Below are 26,866 nucleotides of genomic sequence, written 5' to 3'. Positions count from 1 at the left end.
AGTTGGATCAATGAACGGGCCTCAGGCACACAACCTGTTCGTGAAGCGGGAACTGGCCGTAAAGTGTTATGACGGTGAGTTGCAAATATATATATTTATCGCAAGTTTGTATCTTCACGTTTACAGGGCATGTATACGTGACATATCACTCAGCAAGCAGCCACTCAGCCTGTGCGATGGCGCTAAGTAAAAAAATTGTTAATGAGCCCTGTTGCAAGAGGTAAATTTGCCTCTTGCCTGTGAGCTGCTGGTGTCAAAAATTTTACCGTGTGTAACCCGTTTGTGATGTATAACATTTTTCCCACTCAAATTCGCAATGCAAAAATAATAGCAATGCAAATTGCTACTCTGATTAGCACGGTTGGCTAAGCGAAAGAAATTCAACATACATACATATGTAATAACAGCTATAGTGGGTTCACGTGGGGGATTGGCTTGCCGGTCCTGCTTGTAGCCAATAAGGGTCGAGATAGGGAGCGTGGGGCCGGCGTGATCACGGCATGTCATCAGGGGTGATTGGCCCAGCCATTGGGGCCCCAGCTAATGGGGATCCGGATAAGAGGCGTGGTCCCGGGAGTGACAGGGAACCATCGAGAACGGTCGAGATTGCCCATGGAGGATTGGCTGGGGGGACCACGTGACGAAGGGATTAAGAGGGAGGAGAGAGGGATGATCGAGAGGAGACGGGGAACTGAACGGGGTGAGAGCCACGCGCGAACGGGGCTCCGGGTGCCACGTGCGCGGTGGGAGTTGTGGGAGTCTGCCGCTCTCCGTTGTCTGCCAGCAACGGAGCGTGTGGGAACAAGTGTACCGTGAAGTGAAAATAAAGAAGACCGATTCCGAATCCGTCTCCGGAGAATTATTACATTGGTGTCAGAAGTACTTCTGCGACTGTTTGGACGATCGTCAAGATGTCCAAGCACCCCAGAAAAAAGAACCTACCTGTGCCTCTATCGGAGGAGGAGGTCGAGACGGATGAAGATGAGCTGTTGGGAGCTACAGCCCCTATGCCGCCTGCTGAAAATGTACTTCTCGACGTCTCTCAGCGTCGACCGACGGAAAATGCGACCGCTGCAGGAACAAAAGGCGAGTGGCGGCTGATGGCGGAGCAGATCGAGTCATTACGCGCCATTCTGCTTAGTCTGGTGACCGCGGTGGCATCCTCACCAGCCGCGGGCCGCCAGATTGCCGATCAACTGGACGCCGCGGGAAAGAGTCCGGTGAAAGAACCTGCGTCCGCCATTCCTTCTGCTACGCGGGAGGACGCCGTCATTCTGGGTGGAGCGGCTGCGCCGGAGCCGTCGGCCGCCATTTTGGGCGCGCCTACCGCCACGCGGCCGCCGGCCGCCATTTTGCCTGATACGGGTGGAGAGCGGGAACGTCAGTCGGAGACGCCCGCGGCGCGCGCTTGCCACCGCGGGCATCGCCTTCCACAAATCAAAGAATTCATCGCCGGGGGTGATTGGAGTGCTTTCACATGGCGCTTTGAATCGGCTTTTAGATCCGTCAATTGGACGGAGGATGAAGCGCTAGGAGCGCTACCTACACTGCTCGACGATGTTTCTCTGGGGGTCTTCCTTTCCATCCCGGCGGCCAAGAAGAAGACACTGCGGGACGCGTTCGCGGAGATGGCGGAATTCTATGACCCACCGACGTCGGCCACCAGAAAATTTATGTTACGTCGCCGAGCATCGGAGGAATCGCCGTTGGCCTATCGTGGGGCGTTGATGGCGCTGGCCATGGCTGCCTACCCCGACGCGACGGCCGACCATTTGGATCCTCTCATCCTCTCCCGTATGCTGGAGTTGGCTCAGGAACTCAAGATTTCGCTGCCAGTTTGCGGCCACGAACCACTTACATCGCGATGGGTGGCGCACTGCCTGGACGCAAAATTTAATATCAGGCGTTGGGACCAGATGGCGGCGTGGACGGGGAAACCAGAGATCGACGGGCCACCTTTGGGGTGGTCTCCACGACTGGTGGTCCACTGCTCCGACGACTCGGGCGACGACGACATGCTGGCTGCTGCTGTTTCGCACGGGATTCCGGGACGGCGGCTGCGCGACCAGCGTGGCAACTACATGGGCCGTCCGTGTGCAAGGGCCGGGTCGTCCGACCGCCGGCCGACGTCGGCGGCGTGCTTCAAGTGCGGCAGACGGGGCCATTTCGCCCGTGACTGCCGCTGTCGACCTCTACTGTCGCCTCCTCCGACGAGGGGACCTCCATCTCCTCCACCTACTGCGGAGCCGCAACAACCTCGGGCGAGTCGGCACACATCGGACACCCGGCAGGTCCTGTCACATCACCCATCCATTCGCACTCATTCTCACACTCCTCAGGAAAAATTTACTTCCCCCGCTACAGTTACGCGCTCTGCTACGCAGTGGAAAAAATTGGCTCGCAGGGTTGTAGCTGCGGCTTCGGGCTCGTCGACGGTACGCGGTACCATCGACGGCGTTGATGTGCGCATCTTGGTGGACACGGGCGCGTCGACCACCATCATTTCTGATGTTATTTTTCATTTGTTGTCCATCCCTGCGTCGCAGATACGTAAGGTTAATGATGCGTGTGTCGCCGCGAATGGGGGAAGCATGGGTATCTGTGGCCAGGCAGATGTGAGCATCACTATCGGGAATATTACCGCCGCAGGACCTGTATTGATCTCTCGCTCGCTAGCTGTTCCATGCTTACTCGGTACTGATTTCCTGCGTCGGATGCCGCTGAAAATACGAGTCGACCAGGACTGTTTGGAAATGCCGGGGGGTCGTCGAATGGCGTTCCTGCCTTTCTTGCTGGCCAGCGCGCCTGCAAGTAACGCAGTTACTGCCGTTGTTGCTACGGTAGAAGTACCACCGGGAGCACAGATGCTAATACCGTTGCGTTATCGTAAACCCCTTCGAATGGGGAAGGGTGCAGAAGGCGTGCTGCTATCCCCATCGAATTCGGCATCTAAATCCTTTTCTTTAGCGGCGGCACAAACGATCGTGCGACCGGGTCAAGCACCTTTTATACAGGTGTTAAATGGGGGACCTGACCGCGTTATTGTTCCGGAGGGGTCGGTGTTGGCTCACGCCACTACCGACTTCGCCTCTTGCAACGCAGCGCCGCGCGCACGAATGCCCGCTGGTAGGCCCCCACACGATCGCTCTCAAGAACGTTGGATCGCTGATTTGTGCGGAGAAAATTCTTCCTTGTCGAACGAACAAAGGAACGCCCTGCGTTCATTATTGATACAGTACACTGATGTTTTCAGTAAAAATGATTTGGACCTCGGCCGCACGTCGCTTTTGTCGCACCATATTGACACCGGTGCGACGCCTCCCATCTGTATGCACCCTCATCGCATGAGCCCGGCGGAAAAGGATCACGTGCGCGGAGCGGTAAATGAATTGTTGGCGGCGGACATCATTTCGCCGTCCAACAACCCCTGGGCCGCGCCCGTCGTTCTGGTAAAGAAGAAAGATGGTGGTACAAGATTTTGTGTTGATTTCCGCCGGTTAAACAAAGTTTCGGTGGCAGATGCATACCCCTTACCGAGGATGGATGATTCGTTGGACGCTTTATCGGGTTCTAAGTTTTTTTCCACCCTTGACCTGTCCTCGGGGTTCTGGCAGCTTCCCCTCGACAATGAGTCGAAGGCGAAAACGGCGTTCCGCACGCCGCAAGGTCTCTTTGAATTCAATCGGTTGCCTATGGGCTTGAATGCGGCACCGGCGACGTTTCAGCGGCTCATGGAATTGGTGTTGACGGGACTGCAGTGGGAAACGTGCCTCATATATCTTGACGATATAATTGTTTTCAGCCGCACGTTCGAAGAACACCTCCAACGTCTAGAGGCGGTTTTTCAAAGAATGCGTACGGCTGACCTTAAATTTAAACCTAAAAAATGCCACCTTCTGCAACACTCTGTCCGTTACTTGGGTCATATTGTCAGTTCGGACGGTGTATCCACTGACCCTCTGAAAACGAAATGTGTACGAGAGTGGCCCACACCCACTTCGGTGGGAGATGTTCGGCGGTTTATTGGGTTCGCTTCCTATTATCGCTTCGTTAAAAATTTTGCGACGTTGGCAAAGCCATTACACGTTCTGACTGGCAAAAATCAAAGGTTTAAATGGGGAGCGGAAGAGGAAAAATCTTTTATGGCACTTCGGGACCACCTCGCCACGGCGCCAACGCTGGATTACCCAGATTTCTCACAGCCGTTCATCCTCGATACGGATGCTAGTGATATCGGCATTGGGGCCGTTTTGTCGCAACGTAAGGACGGGGTAGAGCGAGTAGTGGCGTACGGCAGCCGGGTTTTGTCCCCTGCGGAAACACGCTATTGTGTGACAAGACGGGAACTTTTGGCAATTGTTCACTTTGTCCGATTGTACCGGCCGTACCTGTATGGACGGAAATTCCTAGTTCGCTCAGATCATGCGGCTTTACAATACTCCTTGAAATTAGATCAACCGTCAGGCCAATTGGCTAGGTGGTTGGAATCGCTACAGGAATTTTCCTTTGATATTACATACAGGAAGGGGACCCGTCACACGAACGCTGACGCGCTCTCACGGCTGCCGCCCCTTCCTCAGTGCACTTGCCTGACGGGCACGCACCGCTGTGCGGCACCAGCCACCTCGCCTTGTCCGGTTATGGGGGCGATAGCGGATGAGGATGCAGGGGCGAAAGCGAAGGAGGACGACCAGCAAGGGTCGGTGGACACGGATGATATCTTACGGCTACCACACGCGGTCTGGCTACGTGAGCAGGAGGCTGATGCCTCGCTGTCTCCGCTACGGAAATTGATAGGGAAACAAAAATCTCAATTGGCGGGTTGGAAATGGCAGATGTTCCGAGGCAAGTCGGGATTGTTAATGTGTACTGACGGGTTGTCTGACCGACCACGCTTGGTGGTGCCTACTTCGCTTCGCTACGACCTGCTTCGTGCTCTGCACGCTGATAAGTTGATGCACCTCGGTGTCCAAAAGACTTTGGCCGCGCTGCAGAAGGATTTCTTTTGGGCCGGTATGACGGCAGACGTCAAGGACTTTATTCGCTCATGCCAGGACTGTGCAAAGAGGAAGCCGCCTCGGAACCCCTATGTACCACCGTTACGTTCCATTGAGGTGTCCCGCATTAACGAATTGGTTGCTCTCGATATTCTGGGCCCGTTTCCCCCGTCGGCGAGGGGCAATAAATACCTTCTCGTCGGGGTGGAATATTTTTCTCGATGGCCGATGGCCTGGCCTCTGCCAGGCCATCGGCCTGGCAGAGGCCAGGCCAGACGGCAGCATCCATTACCGACGCTTTCTTGAACGGGTATGTCATGGACAAGGGGGCACCTGAGAGGCTGCTCACAGATCAAGGGCGGAATTTCTCTTCCAAATTGCTTAAGGAAGTTTGTGACGCGTTGGGTACGAAGAAAATTCAAACTTCTCCTTACCACCCACAAACAGATGGTATGGTGGAACGATTCAACCGCACCCTCTCGGCTATGCTTTGTCACACGGTCAGTGAAAAGCAAACCGATTGGGACCTGCACATACCAGGCGTCTTAGCGGCTTACCGCATGGTTCCACACACGTCCACGGGATACTCACCATTCTTTTTGATGTATGGCCGTGAAAATGTTCCACCCATCGATGTGCAATTGGGTGAGCCGAGTAAGCGACCGTCCCGTTCCTTGCCTGACCACGTGCGTGACTCGCTTGAATGAGTGACGGAGGCGCGAGAGGCTGCCCGGTGTGCGACGGCCCGTGCTCAGGCAAGGAACGAACGTTATGCGCGTCAATCGCATACTCACATGTCTTGGTCAGTGGGGGACCGGGCGTGGCTCCACTGCCCCCAGGTACCGGCGGGCACATCCCCCAAGCTGCACAGGCCGTGGCGAGGGCCTGTGACACTAGTGGATGTTCGGAACTTGCAGAGTATCCGTGTTCAGTACGAAAATCGGCGGTGGTATGTCCACTCCTCCCGGCTTAAACCCTATGTTGACGCGCGTGTCGGCCCTTCATCCCCACTAGTTGACCTGCCGGGTTCCGTCGAGCCGACCACGCCGATTGTCACATCCATTGATCCCAAGGGGGACTGTGTTGTGCCTCCTACAGATGAACAGGTTCTGAGGGCTGAGGCGGCCCCAGCCGCCCCCCCTCCAATGAGACCTGCCCTGGACGTGACCGAGCATCAACAACCTACTTCTTCTTCGAGCCTACCACCTCCTGTCCATCCGGAAGCAAGGGGATCATGCGCTGGAAGCGGAGGGGGTCCCGCGTCACGTACGCGGTCGAAATCTCTTCCGTTTCGTTAACGTTTGATCGTTCGTTTATTTCCCTGTTGTTACTGCGCTGCAGGGGCGCCCTAATGTATGTGGTGATTCTTGTTGTATGGGTGACTTTTTTAAATGTTGTTGGGCGCAGGGACGCCGGTTCACCCTCGTATCGTTAAATGCACCTTGGTGCCCTAATAATGTGTTCGGAATTGGTTTATCACCCTTTCCCAGCCGAGAAGGCTACTTTTTTTCACCGGGGGGGGGGGGGGGGGGGTGATGTAATAACAGCTATAGTGGGTTCACGTGGGGGATTGGCTTGCCGGTCCTGCTTGTAGCCAATAAGGGTCGAGATAGGGAGCGTGGGGCCGGCGTGATCACGGCATGTCATCAGGGGTGATTGGCCCAGCCATTGGGGCCCCAGCTAATGGGGATCCGGATAAGAGGCGTGGTCCCGGGAGTGACAGGGAACCATCGAGAACGGTCGAGATTGCCCATGGAGGATTGGCTGGGGGGACCACGTGACGAAGGGATTAAGAGGGAGGAGAGAGGGATGATCGAGAGGAGACGGGGAACTGAACGGGGTGAGAGCCACGCGCGAACGGGGCTCCGGGTGCCACGTGCGCGGTGGGAGTTGTGGGAGTCTGCCGCTCTCCGTTGTCTGCCAGCAACGGAGCGTGTGGGAACAAGTGTACCGTGAAGTGAAAATAAAGAAGACCGATTCCGAATCCGTCTCCGGAGAATTATTACACATACAAACGAACTCGAGTCAATGTGAATTATCAAGACAATTTATTTACAGTTGGTAATACATAACATAGGTTTCATGAGTTAGATTGCGTAAATATAAATGTGTCGCGGAACACGCCACCACCCGACACAGTAAGGTTTGTCACGTAAACAGAACATGCCAATTAATTACAAGTACAGCAGACCGGTGTGTTGGAGAGCAAATCCACAACATTTACAATCTGAATATGACGTTTGGCCAGTAATTACAAACAGCTTCATCAGGCGACCGGAGATTTGTGTATAAATCCTCCTGTTTCATTCCTTAAAGAGGGATAGATGTGATGACGTCACTTGTGAGCCCTTCTTGTGCGAAGGGGGAGGGGGTGGATTCATGTATGCATATGAATAACAATGGGGGTATCCATTGCCGGTTGGGTTATTGATATGTTAATCAACGTACATTGTGCATGAACATTATTCTTGTACCTCCTGTCGTTTGAGTGCAATAAAATAACAGCACCTGGTATTGTCTGCATACAGTTGATCCCCATTTATGTATGGTGACCTGTATAGGCATGCATTTAAACAATTATTTGAACATTCAATTCTGAGCAGCACTAAGGCTGTAGCTATCCGAATGGTTAAGATTATTTGTATTTAACACGTAGGCTTTCGCGACCAATATTATTCATAATAAAGGTTTTTTGGTTAGATCACGTTATTAATAAATGTGTCCTAACTCTCCACCAAAATTGAGTCACGTTGACAAAAGTCAAATAGTTCACGACAATTTGTCTTTTGTCAACGTGACAATTTTTTACTGTTCAGCTGTGTCGGGTGGTGGAGGGTTACGACACATTTATAAATAACGCGATGAATCCCAAAAATCTTTATTATTAATTATTTGTATTTATCTCCATTTCGATAGATTCTCTAATTAGTCTTGGCCAGTAGTAACTAGTCTTGCACAGAACGTCAATGAGTGTCCTTGTTGGCATGCGTGTTCTAACACTGATGACAGTTGTATTTGGGAGTATTTCATATTTCTTTGGTGTTAATTTAGTCTCGTGCTGATCATTCTTACTGTCTGCTCAACATAGCATTGGGCACAAGTGCAATTCATCCGTTATAGACCTTCTGTTAAATGCTTCGTTAATAAATCTTCTGACTCAGATGTTTTTTTCCTCCAAAAATCTCACTAGTTTTTCCATTACTCCCACAATGTACGGTATTTTAAATATTTTTAATTAATAACACGAGTTAAACTGACCAAGTAATTCAAACTACTAAAATACCGTACATCAACTAGCCAGATTTTTGGAAAAACAAAACATCCAAATCAGAGTTGGCGCAGTACACAAAATACAAAAACGAATATCTGGTACTAAAGATGTTTTACCGAATCTTGATTTGAAGTTTTCGTGACTGCAAGAATCCATATACTCTTTGGTTCTTTCGGTAAAGTCACGTAGTTAGAAATAAAATAAAACAAATCACGACGTTTCGATCACAACACAAGCGAACTTCATCAGGTGGGACAACCACAGCAAGAAAATATTTGCTGAAGTGGGCGAGAGAGCTGCCGTGGCATGAGGTTATATAGGTAAGAAAGGGGGGAGGAGAAAGGGGGGAAAGAGAGATAGAGAGAGGGGGGAGCGCTGCGTGAGTGCTCGGGGGAGAAAGGATGTGAGGCCAGAGGTGGGGGAGTGGGCAGGGCTGGAAGTGGAAGGCTGGGACAGCTGGGGATGCGGGGAGAAATTATCTCAGAAAAATAGGCAAGTACCCGGCAGATAAACATCCATAAAGAGTTAAGGTTTTACCTGGTTAATAACACCCTTCCAATGAGTGCTCCATTTGTATCCATCTTCTCGGTTGAAGTTATGTTTATATATCTGGATGGCTTCATGAACAAACGTTTTATAGTAGCCGAAAGGTTTGCAGAGTACCTTGGTCTCGGAAAAAAACATTATCATGCGAGCTCACAGCATTATAACAAAGGTCAGCCATGGCAGAGGTATTGGTTTTCTGCCGTGTTTCAGATCTGCCTTGTGTTCGCGAACACGGTCCGAGAGATGTCGTTTCGTTTCCCCAATGTAACTGCTACCGCAAGTTTGTAAACTCCAGGATATTGCATGTCAGGAATCACATCCTTCACAGATGCGATTAGATAACGGATTTTGTGTACTGTATTGAATCGGACCTGGATTTTGTGTTTGTTTAAGATTTTCGAAATATTTTTGGTAACACCTGCTATGTATGGTAACGCGATAGTTTTGATCGGCTTCTCAGGGGGTTGTTTCTCCATGGTTGGAAAAACAGCTTTGGGAATAATGCGGTCCGAGTACCCATTCATCTTGAGGGCCTGGTGTATGTTTGTCTAAATAATCAAGTTCAAGACGGGGTAGTCTTATCCTCTCTGAGATTAGAGAAAGGCTAGCTCTGAATAAGATTAGTTTGGCGTTAGAAGTGACAGAAGCAGATGTTAGTGTAAGAGTATGGATGCCTGCAGTCACGAAAGCTTCAAATCAAGATTGAACCACCTCTACGGGTAGGGTTTTCACACATCTGTTAGAGCTTTTAACAGACTACGAGACAAGGTGGCTCACATGATCGAGTCTTTCACCTTTCTGAAGAGATGCTGCGACAACAAGGTAATACCGACCACATTTACACTGTGGTCGGTATTACCTTGTCACTACTCCTAACGCCAAACAGATCTAATTCAGAGCGAGGCTTTCTCTAATCTCAGAGAGGATAAGACTACTCCGTCTTGAACTTGATAATTTAGACAAATGTCTCCTACAATCACACTTAACATTAACAGATAAAATGTCCGCATTTGATTGGAACCTTGTAGATAACATGACTACTTATTCTGCCGCAACAATGTCCTCCAAATGTAAGGTTAACCTTATTGCTAAATTCAATAAATTGTCAAAAAATAAAAATCAGATCCACACATTAAAAAGCTAGATGTTAACAAGACTTATCAATCAGAGTAGCAGCACAATCTCCGATAGCCTAAAATCGGTACTAGCTAGAGGGATGAATTTTGCTGTCACCCCCAAACACATCCCAGTCGATTATATAATTGCCCAGGTAGATGTAGCCCTCAAATGCTTGGGGCACATCCCGACAGACGTGGCAACATCTGAAATTGCCACCATCCTTAAAAATGCTAAGAAACCCATTAGTAACATCACCAAAGACGAGCGCTCTGAACTCGCTAAATTGAAAAAGAGAGATGACATAGTCATCCTCTCAGCCGACAAGGACAATGCTCCTGTCATCATGGATAAAACCACATACAACAACAAAATCCAGGACCTTCTTAATGATGGAAGTTACACTAAAATCAACAAAGATCCTACCAACCGCCTGGGTACAAAAACCAACAATATCATTACCAGTTCAACTCCTCTAATAGAGCCATTCAAACGGCTCTCCCTAAAACCTTCTGCTACTAGACCACCCAGATTCTATGGTCTTTCAAAATTCCATAAAGAAGGTACTCCACTTCGGCCCATCGTTTCCACTATCAACTCACCTACCTACAAACTGGCCCGTTGTCTGTCTGATACCTTGCTTCCATTCACGGGCAAGACCACCTCAGCAGTACATAACTCAGCTCAATTGGGCTCTCTAATCAAGGGCATTTCACTGTCCCCAGATGATTTGCTCGTCAGCTTTGATGTAGTTTCTCTGTTCACCAAGGTTCCTGCACCTGACACCTTAGCAATAATTGAAGACTTAGTCCAACATGGACTGAATCCTGATGTACATACTCTGGTTAGGCACTGCCTTACCAACACTTACTTCACCTGGAATGGTACTTTCTACAAACAAAATGAAGGTTCCCCCCCTTATCACCAGTGATTGCGAATGTTTTCATGGAGAAATTTGAAACAGATGCCATCCAGATATCCACCCTACGTCCTTCATTGTGGAAGAGAAATATAGACGACACTTTCGGTGTTTGGCCTGCCAGTATTGAACCAATTTCTCAACCACATCAATTCCATACACCCATCCATCAAATTCACCATGGAAGCAGAGAAGGATGGTAAGCTACCATTCCTGGATGTTTTATTTGAGAAGAGACTTGATGGCTCGTTGGGACACTGTCTACAGGAAAGCCACCCACACAGATTCCTACCTGAAACCGGATTCCCACCCCCATCCGGCACAGAAGAATTCTCATCAAAACACTACACAATAGGGCCAACTGCATTTACGACCGACACCACCTAGCCAGTGAACTGGAACACGTACACCAGCCCTCAAGATCAATGAGACCGCATTATTCGCTAAGCTGTTTCTCCAACCATGGAGAAACAACCCCCTGAGAAGCCGATCAAAACCATCACGTTACCATACATAGCAGGTGTTACCAAACAGATTTCCAAAATATTAAACAAACACAAGATCCAGGTCCGATTCAATACAGTAGACAAAATCAGTGATCTAATCCCATCTGTGAAGGATGTCATTCCTGACATGCAATATCCTGGGGTTTACAAATCGAGTTGTACCTGTGGTAGCAATTACATTGGGGAAACGAAACGACATGTCTCGGACTGTGTTCGCGAACACAAGGCAGATATATAAACATAACTTCAACCGAGAAGATGGATACAAATGGAGCACTCATTGGAAGGATGTTATTAACCAGGTAAAACCTTAACTGTTTATGGTTTCATCATATCTGCCGGGTACTAGCCTATTTTCCGAGTTAATTTCTACCCGCATCCCCAGCTTTCCACTTCCAGCCCCGCCCACTTCCCCCCCCCCACCTCATGTCCTCTCTCCCCCGAACGCTCACGCAGCGCCCCGCCCCCTACCCCATACCCCCCCCCTCTCTCTCCCCCTTTGCTGCTCCCCCTTTTCTTACCTACATAACCTCTTGGCACGGCAGCTCTCTCGCCCACTTCAGCAAATGTTTTCTTGCTGTGGTTGTCCCACCTGATGATGGACACTTGTGTTGTGCCCGAAACTTCGTGATTTGTTTAATTTTATTTCTTACTACGTGACTTTACCGAAAGAACCAAAGAGTATATGGATTCCTGCAGTCCCGAAAGCTTCAAATCAAGATTCGGTAATACATCTTTAGTACCAGATATTAGATTTTGTATTTTTTGTACTGTACCAACTCTGATTCGGATGTTTTGTTTTTCCAAAAATCTGGCTAGTTGTTGTTCGATATTTTAGTAGTTTGAATTACTTCGTCAGTTTCAACTCGTGTTAATAATTAAAACTATCCAAAATACGTACATTGTGGGAGTAATGGATAAACTAGTGATATTTTTGGAAAAACAAAACATCCGAGTCAGATTTGGCATGGTACAAAACATACATAAATTAATATCTAGTACTGAAGATTTATTAACGAAGCATTCAACAGAAGGTGTGCAACGGATTAATTGCACTTGTGCCAAATGCTATATTGGGCAGATATGACGAATGATCAGCACGACCAAAAGAACACCAAATCAATATCAAATACTCCCAAATACAACTGTCAGCAGTGGCAGAATACGCATGAGGAGCGATCTCCCAGAGTTTCCCAGCGGAAGAACCGTGTTCACCGGAGGTGCCGAACCAGCAGCACACTCAATCTCCCATCTCGCAGGCGGCGGGGTCGGGGTGGGGCGGACGCTCGTGCCTGCTTACCACAGTTGGCTGGCGCAAGGCGCAACGTTGATAAATCTGCGGAAGAAAACGAGCGTCAAGCCGCACAGTCCGTTGGTGCCCCCCCCCCTCCCATCTTTCCCACCTGGCACACGCAAGCTGAGTCAGCGCAGCAGGAGGGGTACGGCGCGGGGGTGAGGCCGAAAGAGGTCCCGTGTCCGTGCCTGGACGGGATGTGGCGCCGGGTGTGAACGGCGATGCTCTCGTGACCGTGCGTTCGTTTGTGTGTATGCACGCGTGCGTCTCACCTGTGGCCGTCCTTCTGCTGCACGAACCCCGGTGGCTGTTGGTTTTCATACAATGGGGAAGCATTTCCCTCCCGGGGCTGGGAGACCTGTGAAGGAGACCGCCATGGACATTAGCTCGTCGAGAACGCCCGAGGCAAACGAGCGATTCGCTCGCACATCCGAAACCCATGCTCTGGGCTTCACAGCGAACACCTTAACATGGCTATCATTGCATGTGTGTGTACGCATATGTTGGTACTTGTACGTGTGTGTATGTACGTGCGGAGCAGTAGTGTAGCGGATAGCGCGCTGCCCTACTAACCCGGTGGCCCGACTTCTATGGCCGCTTATGGACAATACCAGTGACGATTATCTGAATGGGTCCTGGGGCTTCCCGAAGTCGACTGAGCCTCAAATGAGTACTTTGTGAAGTGTGTCAACATTGTCATTGGGAAGACAAAGGCGGCCGGGCGTAGTATTGGCCACCTACCCCCTTGTGTGCCACAATGACGACCTTCATAAATGCTTGCTAACAGCACTTGCTCCAAAAGTCTTTTAGGCTCTGTAGGGGATCTTTGTCTTTTTTACAGTTCTGTATGTGTTTGCATATGCAAGTAACTCCCTACCGATTCATGGCCAAACTTCCAATCAGCTAGCCGTGGCTTGCTGGAAGTGCCCCGGTCAAGGTACAGCATACCACTTGCATCCACAACCGTGGTGTCCGGGTTCACGAGTTCCTGCAGTAGGGAGAATAGGAAATCAGCACGCGGTGAACATATGGACACGGGCCACTTGCCCAAGTGCCATTCGTCACGACGTCCCGGTGATAGTTTGCCTCTCGAGAAGAAACATTAACTCACACTCATCAACGATACTGTGGCCTTGAAATAAAAAAACATAAACATGCATATGTGTAATTGGCGAGATACAAAGTTATATTCACCATTTCGAGAGGTGGAGGGGCACAAGGGTCGTCCTTGAGGAGGCCATCATCATCTGTATCGATGGGCGTGGAGTCTGTTAACATCTCGGACTCAGACTGTGGCAGGTAGCCACTGCTGCCCCCGCTGCTGGCGCCACTGCTGCTGCCGCTGCTGCTGTTGCTTTTGCAGAAGCTGCTACCACAGCCGACGTACATGTCGATGCTGATGCTGGCGTGGCTCGTGTGCACACTGTTGCTGCTTCCCTCGAGGAGCAGCGCGTCCGCAGTGTGGACGGGGTGGAAGCTCATCGCCTCATCCACGAGCTCGATCAGCGCATCCCGATCTATCTCTCGCCGGGCGGTTGTTCCTGCGACAAAAGGACCACCCCCCTCGTGACTCACGCGCACTCGCAGCGCCCGAGAAGGTGGCATCGCAGAACGACTTTCAAAACCGTTTGGACGAGAGCCTCTGTCCGCATTAAAGGCACTGCTTCAACATGTCTTACCTTTATCCCGACCCTGATGCCTGTTGTATATTGGGAATTTGCATGTCTCTCTCCCTGTGGTCACGTATATTTTTCTCACGGTCCTTCGGTTTTTCCCTCCACATTTAGAATCAACATCACGTGTTTAGCAACACCTTAGACTGGGCGAGTCTCTCATCGCGAGCTGAGCTCAATCTCCTCACCTGGTCTCCAACCCTTGCCAGACAAGTCCATCGTGCGCCTCCATCTGCCGAGCGCCTTCTTGACATCTCCTTCCATGCTCTCCTTCTCCTCCTCCTTCCGCTCCTTGGCGGCATCGACCGCGGCGGCGTCCCGCCACAGCTCCTCCAGGACCTGGCGCGCCCTCATCTGGGTCTTGGCGAGCTTTCTCTGCGCCTTGAGGAGGGCTTTATCCGCCGCTGACCGACGTGACCCCTTCCCACAAAAAAGGCCCCAGCAGAACAGGCTGCTCTCCTCCTTCTCCGGCAGGTCGTTGTCGGGCGACAGGTTGTAACGCGTCGCGGTCGGAATGTGGTCAATGGCCACTTGTCTGCAAAAACAGACGGAGTGTAATTTGGGGTCACAGATGCTTTGCAGCCGTCGCGCCAACAGTCACGGGCTTCTGTCAACTTGCATTCACACTCGAGTCAAGTGAAATTAGAATCTTTATTTATATTGGAGGAATACGATGAACTATGAAGCTATTTTGGGGCCGTCCATAAATGACGTCTCGCACCTAGGGGGAGGGAGGGGGGTCAGACATTTGTGACGATGTGTGACGAGGGGGGGAGGGGGTTTTGATAAATGTGACGTCACATCAAAATGCGCAACTTTAAATAAACTTAATTAAATAGAATTGTTATAACAACACTAATTTTGATTAATTTTCATTAATAACTATTCGATTATTTATATTTACTAAGGTCACCTTTTTATTTATTCCATGAAGGAGCATTTTGCTTCTCCATGGGAAAATGGAGAAACATAAATTAATAAAAATTTTGAATTATTGTTAATAAACATTTTGATTCTAATGATTCTACCAGGACTTTTCATTCTGTGGAATGAATATGTGATTGTTATAATTGTACTCTCCATTTTGCTTCTTTCTACTACAAAATTTCAACTATTTTTTATAGTTATAATTACCTAAAAAAATGTATAATCATAAGAAAATTTCAATATAATATTCTGAACATCTACAGTTTTATTTAGGCGTTGAATATTTATAAATGAATTGTATGCTAAATTTCAGCTTTCTAATGCCTCCTTTTAAATAAATGTTTCTCCTATAAGTGCAGCACCACGTAAAATACGCACTACAATGACAATAGTTTAAAGCGATTTGAAGCATGTTTTAGTTTCAAAATGTAAATATGGTTGGGGGGGGGGGCAGAGCCTAGTGACGTCATATTTGAAGGGGGTCTGACTTTTTTGTGACGCCGTGTGACGAGGGGGGGGGGGAGCAAAAATCGGCCAAAATCGCGTGACGTCATTTATGGACGGCCCCTATTCATAGATGTCTAGTTGGGGGTTGCTCAAAAAGTTACAACAATACAAAAACACGATAGGAGTGCAAAGTACAGGAAAGGTAAGCAAATCACTTCAAAAATATATACAAATGAAACTCAACTAGGTTCATCCTACCAGGTAAAGCCCACAGAGCTATTAGCTTTTTTCAGAAGCCAGATGGCCACAAATGGTAGAGGGGGCCGTCGGGATAAGAGGGGATGTCGGCAGGAGGAGTGGATGAGAGAGAGCAGCTGATGAGGAGGAGAGAGCAGTGCATGAGGAGGATGAGAGAGTTGCGTGTGAAGGAGGGATTGGAGGACTGGAACGCTTTGCCTGTCTCCGTGTGTTGGTGCGGAGTGTTCGCTCCCAAGAGAAAAGCAACTTATAGTCTGCCTCCTGTGTCTCTGTTGTGTCCACGTGTCTCCCTCACGGTCTGTATCAATGTCCCTCTGAAAGCAACGAGCGATCTGACGAAGGCCTCGGCCACAACACAGGCGGCGTGTGCCGTGTCCAGGGCCGTCGTCTCCCTCGCCCGCTGCACACGAGTCACAGGCGTCTTTGTCTCTCTCCCCAGTGCCGTCTCACACTCACCTCGGAGATGTTCTCATCCTTCGACCGTCTGCGGCAGCAAGTCGGCGAGAAGGGTCTTCAGTGAAGCTGGGAGAGCGAGGCGAGTGAGAGGCTCCCCCAGAGAGGCGAGTCTCGGCGTCGTGAGTCTCGGAGTGAACCGACTGGAGCGGGAGCCTCCACTGCAATGTCGCAGAACGGGCGGCAGTTGGACGTGACGTCACGCGACGATGGGCGGGGCCTGTGTCTGTGGGGGGGAGGGGCGCGTGGGATTGGGGGGAGGGTTGTGAGGGGGAGGGGCTTGCGGGGGATGGGGGGGCGTGCGGGGCGGGGCTCTCCAACGGGCGATGCACCAAGCGTCCCCAATAGCGTGTTTGTGTTGTTGTTACATGATAACAACAACACGTGTTTGTGTTGTTGTTACATAACATAACAACAACACTTGTTTGTGTTATATTCTTGGTTCTTTCGGTAAAGTCACGTACGAGGGAAATAATAAAGTAATAAAAATATCAAACAACAAAATTCTCACGACGTTTCGACTGAAACACAAGCAATCATCATCAGGTGTGAAATTCACAGCAAGAAATTTTGAAAAAAGTGGCGTTTTTTCTTAACTTAAAACAACCCAGGACAGCGATTGCTCAGCCAGAAACCATCTTCTCGGTTGAAATTGTCTTTGTGCTTGTATATGTGGATAGCCTCATGAAAGAATCTCTTCTGGCTTAGCAATCATTGGATGTGATTAACCATTTCGGGTCTTAATTGATTGTGTTCACGCTAACGGTGACTTTCAGGCCGCATTCCATTCTCCTTCTCTCCCCCCTCCTCCGTTCCGAGCATAGATGGACTCGTCCGTCTGAATGACCGCTAGTTGCTGTCCGTGGTGCTGACCTTAAGAAAAAAACGCCACTTTTTCAAATCTTCTTGCTGTGGTTTTCACACATGGCGATGATTGCCTGTGTTGCAATAGAAACGTCGTGAGAATTTTATAGTTTTATTTTTTTTTATTTTATTATTTCCTTTCTACGTGACTTTACCGAAAGAGCCAAGAATATGAATCCCTACAGTCAGGAAAGCTTTAAATCGAAATTTAATTGCACCATTACTATAAATTCCCTAACATCAGAACCATAATCTTCATTTAGGCTGGAGGGATCCGATGATCTATGAATCTCTTCTTTACAGATGTCCAGTTCGGGCTGGTTACATGTAATTGCGGTATTGCTATCAATATCAGCAGGAATCCGCGAAACTTCGGCGAGGATTTGGGCAGTCCTCGATTTACGAAGGGAATCTGTTCTAACGACATACAAGAGAAAAACAAAGATCCCCTGTGTAGCCTTGGTAGACTGTCGGGGCAAGTGCTGTTAGTGAGCACCTATGAAGGCCGGCACGACCTTTGTCTCCCCAGTAGCGATGTTTACACACCACACCAGGTACTCATTTCAGGCTGAGTCGACCTAGGGGAGGCCCAGGACGCATTAAGATAATCCTCACTGGTGTTGGCCTTGAGCGAGAATCAAACTCGGGTCGCTGGGTTCGTCGAGCAGCGCGCTAACGTCTTCATTACAACAAAGCGCTCACAACTACACTACTGCTCCCGACCCAACTTTCACGTACACACAAAAAAAGACAAAGATCCCCCTATAGCCTTAACAGACTGGTGGGGCAAGTGCTGTTAGCGAGCAGCACATCTGAAGGACCGAATGGCACACGAGGTGGGTGGCCAGCACCACGCCCGGCGACCTTTTTCTCCACAGTGGCGTTGTTTACACACCGCACCAGGTAGGCATTTCAGACTAAGTAGACCTAGGTGCTCGGGGATAATCGTCACAGCTGTTAAGGCACATTTACATGCACACAGACTAAGATCCTTCACATAGCTTTAACAGACTGTTGGGGCGAGTGCAGTTAGCGAGCAAATATGAAGGCCGACACGGCACACAAGAGGGTGGGTGGCCAGCACCACAGCGAACCGCCTTTGTCTCCCAAATGGCGATGTTTACTGGTACTCATTTTAGGCCGAGTCTTCAGTGCAGGTGTTCCTAAGGCGGGTGCTCATACGTCGGGTGTTCGTAAGTCGAGGGTTTCCTGTAATTTTCATTTTACGGTCCAGCTGATTTTAACTAGAAACTGATAACCTATGGCAGATAGCCTCTAAACTAGCTTAAAGAAAAATATGTGGTTCATGTGGTGGATGGAGCTGAACAGGGCCAACTGTTGGAGGGGCGAGGCCAAGGCAAGGAGTGAGGCCAGCCTCTGGAGAGGCAAAAAGGGAGACATGTGTGAGTTATTGCACAGATTATGAATCGGTTTACATAAGCCGGTGTGTTTTCGCAGCATTAATTTTAGTAGTTCTCAAAGAATAGAATCGGAAGATAACTTATTTTGACCGTATTAATCCAGCTGGCTATGGTATTAAATGTGAACTTTGTACGACGTATGAATTTTATCTCAGAATTTAAAAAAATATATAATCCAGTGCGTGACACAGGTCGGGTGTTTGATGGCAATCTGAAACACCCACCATAATCACCCATGGGGGTCTTTGGAATTGCACATTGCCTATGTTATGACTCTTGACCTCGATTACAAAAAAACAAGTCACGTGCTGCAGTGCAATGACAACTCAGTGAAAATTCGTAAATAACAAACTGTGGTCTTAAAAGTATTTATTTTTTAATACGCGACATCTGGTCAATTGCTCTTCTTCATAGCACGTAAAGCCAACACGTGCGTCAACAACACTGCCGGAGCAGCCCCTGCTGGACTAAACGCGCTATTGTGCCACGGAGACAATACTCATTTGACGGCCAAAAGCGAGTGGTGTCAAGTATGATCGTGATTATTATGAGGCTTTTCGATTTAAAGCTTTCGTGACTGCAGGGATTCATCTTCTTGGTTCTTTCGGTGAAGTCACTTAGAATGGAAATAATAAAATAATACAAATAAAACATAATCAAATAATTCTCACGACGTTTCGGCCACAACGCAAGCAGCCGTCCTCAGGTGAAGAACATGTCTGTCGAGAAGACAGCGTCTGAATGAAACACCCCAGGCTTGGAGCATATATTTAAGCTGGTGTTGGAGGGGGAAGAGCGCCTTGACAAAATAATTTGCATATCAAGAGGAATTTAGCATATTTTTGGGAAATACAGATATGGGATTAGTACTACTTGTGAAATGCGTAGGAGGTGGGCGGGGGGTTTCAAAGTCATATTATGCCCGTGCATTATGCAGGATTCGCAGCATCAAAGGGAGGGGATAGGGGTAGCATTAATAAAGGGAAGGAATGTTAATAGTATGTAGCTGCAGTAACTAAACCACCACGTAAAAAACTAAAGTATAAACTACATAGTATCATCAGTATACTAAATATACTCTCCAATAAGCTGAGCTACTAACAGTAAGTAATACATTACAATTCTATGTCGCAAAAAATATAATATGCTTCCAGCTAAACTTTTTTCTCTTACATCACACAGGTCTACCCCGTACTATATACTGCCATAGACAAACCCAACATTAAATTATATACTGTATTACTATACACCACCCTATAACTTCGACTATACATTGTAATATTACACTATGTATTATTCTACACACCCTACTGTATATCACACTGCTGTATATTCACTATACAATTACGATACTATATGCCAGTTTTTACAGTAGGAGGATGGCTATGTATAATCCCAATTGAGTAATGTGTACTTTATATCAGAATTCATCACACTACAGTATACCATTTTGCGTGAAAACTTGGACTCATTATCTTGAAGTTAGCGGGGGTGGGGCGTCTTTGCTTATTAGCATCTTTAGTATCTTGCGATTCACCAACGTTGGTTGGGGCAAGCCTGACTACTGATGAGACGCTGAATGTCGAAGCGAGCCCATAGCTTGCTTTGTATTGAACTAATACTGCTGACTTTATGCACTCCAAGAAGACCGTGGGGCTGATGGGATAAAAAAAAAAACATTGATTTAGTTGTTTTATGCGATTAGACAGATACAGGATTGTGAATGTTATGGACGAATAGGTGAGAATGGAGTGAGTGTGTGCGAGTGAATGGCAAATGCCTGGAGTGTTTGGTTCGGATCAGGTGAGTGGTGTGTGGTGGTTGATGAGCATATCATGTGTGTGCCAGGTGAATGATATCTGGTGAGTGGTGAGGGCGATAGGTCAGTTGTCATGCATGTGAGGTCACGCCACCTTATCCGTCCCCGAGTGTGTCAATAATAATAATAATGTCAACTTTCAACACGCCGCTACCGCACATCACTCGCTCGCTCTCGCAGAGAGGACAACGACTCTGAGGCGCGAGGAGGAACCACGGATGAGCGGGAAGGCAGCAGCCAGGCGACTAGTCGGCGCCAACGATTGCCCAAGCTCTGCGGTCCTCTACAATTTGAGGTGGTGTGGGCCAATCAATGTGGGAGGAAACCGGAGCACCTGAAGAATAACTAAACAAAAAAATGTTTACCAGGTAAAGTTCACTCAGCTTTGCAGCTCTTTTTTCAGAAACGACCTGGCCCCAAATGATAGCTCAACGAAGTGGCGTATCTTGTGGAAATTTATAGCAGTCAAATACTCAAAACGCTCGTTTATTCTCTATCTGAGGAGGTTAAAACCGGAGGACTCGGAAAAAATCAACGCGACCACGGGGAGACAGAGACATGCAAACTCCAAATATACAGCAGGCGTCTGGGTCGGGATCGAATCCACGACCTCCTGTATACCAGGCGTTGAAGGTAACATCTCACCACCGTGGTGCCCATGCGTGCGAAGGGGGCCAACACTCAATCCCATGCAGTCCACATTCTTTCTGTACCGCCTTCTCCTGGCATAGCCAGGGTATGGCACCTCCTCGACGCCCATGGCAAGGGAGTTTCACAACATCGAAGTGCGGTGATCCATTCGCTGCTGCCTCCACAGTGCTGCAGCCATGTGCAGCAGCGTCGCCGCCACCGCCCAGCTTTTGTTGTGTGCGTGTCTACACAGGAGACGGTAAAAAAACGAGGAATAAGCAAACAATAAATGCAATTGTAAATTCTGAATTGTGACGAATTGAATTATTGGTGGGCTACATAACTGCGTGCCTAGGAACCATCCGCCAGCAGCAGGTCTACCGATGTTTTCAATACTCTTAGTTCTTTCGGTAAAGTCACGTAGGTAAAACAAAATTAAAAATTAATAATTATTTTTAGGTAAAAAAACATGAAATTTAAATTAATAATTCATTTTAATTTCATTTTTTACCTACGTGACTTTACCGAAAGAACTAAGAGTATGAATTTTTGCAGTCACGAAAGCTTCAAATCTAGATGTTTTCAATCTCAGTTTATACTAATGTTTTACATTTCCATGCATTTGTTTCCTTCTTCAGCACGCAGATGCTGATACATTAATCGAGAGATCATACGTCATTGTCTTCCTCGTCCAAGTATTAGCTACACTCATTTGATATATCGGTGTGTCTGATCCATACGTCACAGCAGGTGATAGATGCACCGTTTATAAACGTGATTCCCTGAGCACATAGCTACGTCGATATTCAGAATTACTTCCATCTAACGTCGTCCCCCTCTCTTTTGTCCTGGCTATGATTCCGGTCTGCCTTCAATAACTCCCCTAGGTACTGTTTACATGTGAGCATGTACTTTCCAGTTCCTCCAACATTGATTTCATAGGGAGCTACAATGATTTTACAATATTTTTCCACGGAAACTTTCACCACTCTACATGGTGAATAGGCCTGATTAGTTACGTACAGTATTGGCATGAGGTGGATGTGACTGTGATTCTCGTATTGTAAAATGTTTTAGCACTAAAGTCAGGACTGGAATTAGGAATGGACGATCGGGGCGGCTACGCACGGGCGAAAATCTGTAATGGAAAATAATGAGGGCATCGACATGGGCAAATAGGGGGGGAGAGAAAGACACGGAGAGAAACAAACACAGCGAAAGATAGACACAGAAATAGTCAGTGAGAGACATAGGAGTACAGTGAGAAACAAACACACAACAACAACAACAAATGCCATACGCAACTAAGTGGCGGTTACGTCACCACGACGCTTGTATCAGGCTATGTGCACCTTGAGGCCACGTGAAGTGTCGAACGCCCGCTGGCATGAGGTCACGGGGCAGACCCAGATGCCACGGGTCGACTGACTGAGACGACTGGCTGATGCACCACCTGTGCCCCCTACTGTGCCAACTTGCTGTGCTTTAGACACCCGGCACTCCGCGCATTGTTGTGAGCGTCGCTCCTCCGCCCTCCTTTGTTGTTGGAGGGCGACTGCATCCAACTGCACAGTAGCGTCCTTCACGAGTCTCCTCCACAGAGGCCGATCTTGACACCGCTGGTACCAGTCATCGGCAAGTCCACTCACCTCCACATCCTCTTATACCACATCACTCCATCTTTACTCTAGCCCGTACCGCGCCCGTTTCACCCCCTCGATCCGGCTGAACAAAAGCTGTTAAGGCATGTGGTGGCTGGGCATGCGGGCGACATGATCCAGCCAACGCAACCTTGCCTGCCGGAGGAGCTCACCAATGGTACTTTGTCCACATCTTTCAAGGAATTGTGAGCTCCTCACACAATCTAGCCTGGTTAAACCCAGGATGGATCGTAGGCAGGCCAGAAAAAATGTGTCTAACCGGCTAAGATGTTCCATTAAGGGTGTCCACGTTTCGCAAGCTTAGAGAAGGCAGGGAATGACCGTGGCTGAGAAGACCTGAAGCTTTGTGTGGAGTGATAGACCAGGTAGCTTCCAAACAGCGATATTCAACCAATGAAAAGATAATGCCGCTCGACTAATTCGGAGTGAGACCTCTGCTGTTAAACCGGAGACGGTCATGAGCACACTGCCAAGGTATGGGAAACTCTCCACTCTCTCCACAACTGTCCTATCACCAATTGGGAGTTGTGGGGTGGAGTGTCCGATGGTACAAAATACCCAGGCAGGTGCTAAGTTTTGGTGGGGCTGATGGTAAGGCCCCACCTCTTAGTGGCAAGCTCCAGGTTCAGCAGCAGAGCCTCCAACTCCTCCTCTGAGTGAGCAGCAATTACACGGGCATCGATCAGCCTTCCATTGTATCTGTACCAAATGGAAATTCCTCCGGTACAGCGTTGAAGGCTTCACGAACTACGTGGTCAAAATAGATGTTAAATAATGTGGGAGCCAGAGGACATCCCTGTCGCACCCCAAGGTGTACAGGGAATGGCTCTGACTCCCGGCCACGTAGTTTTACCCGGGCCCGCTCACCATCATGAAGGTCCTTAATGATTGTGAGCAGAGGGTTAGGGACTTCGAAAGCACGAAGAACTACACAGAGCCCAGGCCTACAAACACACACACAAAGGGACACAGACACAGAGAAAAACCATCACGAGGACTCCGGTCATCCTCACAGTGGCTTTTGGCTGGCCATCGAACAAAGACAGTCACCGCATCGCGTGTTTTCTGATGCAGTTTTACGCCCGTCTGGAACGCTGTCCCGATATAAGGAAGCCACTGGAGGTATGCAATTTTAAATATAGATTGAAAACTAATTTCTTGAAACTTCTTTTTGTGTTTGATAGGCTGTATTTCCCTCGCACCTCCGATTAGCACGGTTGGCTATCCACGGTACAAAAGAAGTTCCACATGTATATAGAGACAGACACAGAGATAGAAACATAAATACAGAAACATAGGGAGAAAGATACAGACACAGAGTGATACACAGACTGACATAGAAACAGATAGAGAAACAGAAATGTAAAGAGAGATGCAGAGAGAGAGAGCGACATACAAGGACAGACGGAGACCACCCTGTTGCTAGTGACCTCTATCCCTGCTGGTGACCTCTAGGGGTACATGAGGTTGATTTTGTTTCCCAAGGCCACCAAACACATGAAGACTGTACCTGTCTAGAATGTTTCCTGTGTGGTATGCAGTCACATCCGATGACAGGATTCCAAGCTTTCTCGCTATCATTGGTAGTGGGTGACAGACTGTCAGCGCAGCAGGTTCGCCGAGTGGTTGCACGTCACAGCAAAAAGGGCTTTGGTTCAATTACCGACTAGGGTGCCTTTCTGAGTGGAGTTTGTATGTTCTCCCGCTGTTCTGCATGGTTTCCGGCCATCGTAAAACTGGTATTGGCCAAACATCAAATTGCTGATAAATGACCTGCATGTTATTCCATTGTGATGACACACACAGCCACATCTCCCCTACTGCGATGAAAACTGGGCAATATGGCCCTCCTGTTAAAGAGTCTGGAGACTTAATGAGGCTTTGCTGGGTAAACAAACACGTGTAATACTACTAACTAGCAGGAACCCGCGGAACTTCCGCGTGGATTTTATGATGGGGAGCAGAGCGCTATTCAGGAGTAAACTCTTAAAATTTAACACACACTCACACTTTCACATGCGAACACAAAGACAAATATCCCCCTTGTAACCTTAGCATACTCTTGGGGCAAGTGCACTTAGAGAGCAACATCTATGATGGCCGGCACGGCACACGAGGTGGATGGGCAGCAATAGGTCCGGTTGCCTGTCTACCCAGTGGGGATGTTGACACACCGCACTCGGTGCTCAATGAAGATGAGGTTGACCTCGGGGAGGCCGACCTCAGCAGGAACCTGTGGAACTCCCGTGAGGATTTTGTGAAGAGGAGCGGGGCGCGACTTCAAAACTCCACTCGCATCACGATGTCCCCCAATGTCCTCCATCATCACCGCCCATCACCATTCCCTACCCAATCCCATCACACTGTACCCCCTCCACATCTCAGTTGCATACCTGTCAACCCATACGATTTACCTGTATTCTTGTATGGGGAAATTGAGTTTCCAGGTCCATAAGGCGTAAATCCCTTTTTTACGAGCATTTTTTTTCACGTACTATATATTACATATTCAATAATTATTTTTTATTTTTTGTCAATTTGTTTGTGTTTCTCCCTTTTGATGGGACTTTGTAGGATGAACGTTGAGATTTATAAGGGCACGGGGTGACTAATACTGTCTGAATTGGTCTGTAATAAGGTAGGCACTGATAAGGGGTTGACATGTATGTAGTTGCTTTCCCCATCAAACCTCAGCCACTCTCCCAATCAGCATGAACCCCATATTTCCTGCAATCACCCTCTCCAACCCCCACGAACATCACCAATCTCCATCACTCCATCCGCATCACCCGACCAACTCGAGTCCCATAATCACCATGAAGCTGGCCCATCACTGTAATCACTACCAGCATACATTTTGATTTAAAATATTTTCGTGAATGCAGGAATATATTTTGATTCTTTCGGTAAAGTCACGTAGAAAGAAAGTAAATTAAATAATAATAGAATACGACATTTCGATTGCAACACAAGCAACCATCATCAGGTACGAATGAATGAGAAAACAAACATAGCAAACTTAGAAATATAATGCAATTAAAACGTCGTATTCTATTATTATTTAATTCATTTCCTTTCGAAATTACTTTACTAAAATAACTAAAGAGTAATTCGTGCAGTCACGAAAGCTTCGAATCTAGTTTAATATATTTTGAGCTTTTCTGAGTTCTTGGGGGTGGAGAAATCCCTCCGCTCATATAACAAAATGGGGCAAGGTGGGATTGACCCTGCTGGGCCTGCGGCACCTCAAATATTGGAGGAAATAGCCTTTACATAATTTACATGAAACTTTCGTGACTGCAGGAATTCATATTATATGGTTCTTTCGGTAAAGTCACGTTGATAGAAAAAATAATAACAATAACATAATTTTTAAAATAATTAAAATATCACGACGTTTTGATCGCAACACAAGCAATCGTCATCAGGAGAAAAAAAGAGGGGGAACGCTGCTGAGGGAGGCTGTTTATAAAGGTTTAGAGATGGGCTGGGCAGCTGTTAATGTAAGAGAGGTCTCCGACACCGGCAGTAGTTCTACACCAATCATAGCATTGCACCTCGCTTCACACATCAACACTGCTGACGGTGGAGGTGGACAAGAAAACACAAATCAAGTCATGACCCAGAGTGGTTGATGACATTCTTCGAATGATTGCTGTGGTTAAAACCGTCGTCTCGGTTGAAATTGTGTCTGGGTCTGTATATATGGATGTCTTCGTGAACGAATCTTTGTTGATAGCCAGTCGGCTTGCAAAGTACCATCGTCTTTGAGAAATCAATTTCATGTGAGCCAGCCGCATTAAAGTAATGATCAGCCACAGCAGAAGTATTGGTCCTGCTATGTTTCAGATCTGCCTTATGTTCACGAACACGTTTCGAGACATGTCGTTTGGTTTCCCCAATGTAACTGCTGCCGCAGATACAGCTTAGTTTGTAGACGCCTGGATATTGCATGTCAGGAATCTTGTCCTTCACAGATGGGTTCAAGTCACGAATTTTATGCACTGTGTTAAATCGGACCTGGATCTTGTGTTTGTTCATGATTTTGGAAATCTTTTTGGTTA

General features: G+C 48.1%; 1 long non-coding RNA gene across 1 annotated transcript; it reads right to left on the bottom strand.

Moving 5' to 3' along the window:
• Positions 1 to 4,373: 4,373 nt before the first annotated feature.
• On the bottom strand, positions 4,374 to 6,483 carry LOC144722891 (uncharacterized). The gene is made up of 2 exons (XR_013586107.1): positions 6,017 to 6,483; positions 4,374 to 4,869 (listed from the first exon to the last, which is right to left on the bottom strand). It is a non-coding gene; the product is annotated as an uncharacterized LOC144722891 (long non-coding RNA).
• Between the last annotated feature and the right edge of the window lie 20,383 nt (positions 6,484 to 26,866).

This window comes from Lampetra planeri, chromosome 16, assembly GCF_965212315.1.
Source record: "Lampetra planeri chromosome 16, kcLamPlan1.2.h2, whole genome shotgun sequence".
Lineage (NCBI taxonomy): Eukaryota > Metazoa > Chordata > Hyperoartia > Petromyzontiformes > Petromyzontidae > Lampetra > Lampetra planeri.
Note: the sequence above shows the minus strand (reverse complement) of the source record. Positions and strands in the feature narration are given on the sequence as shown.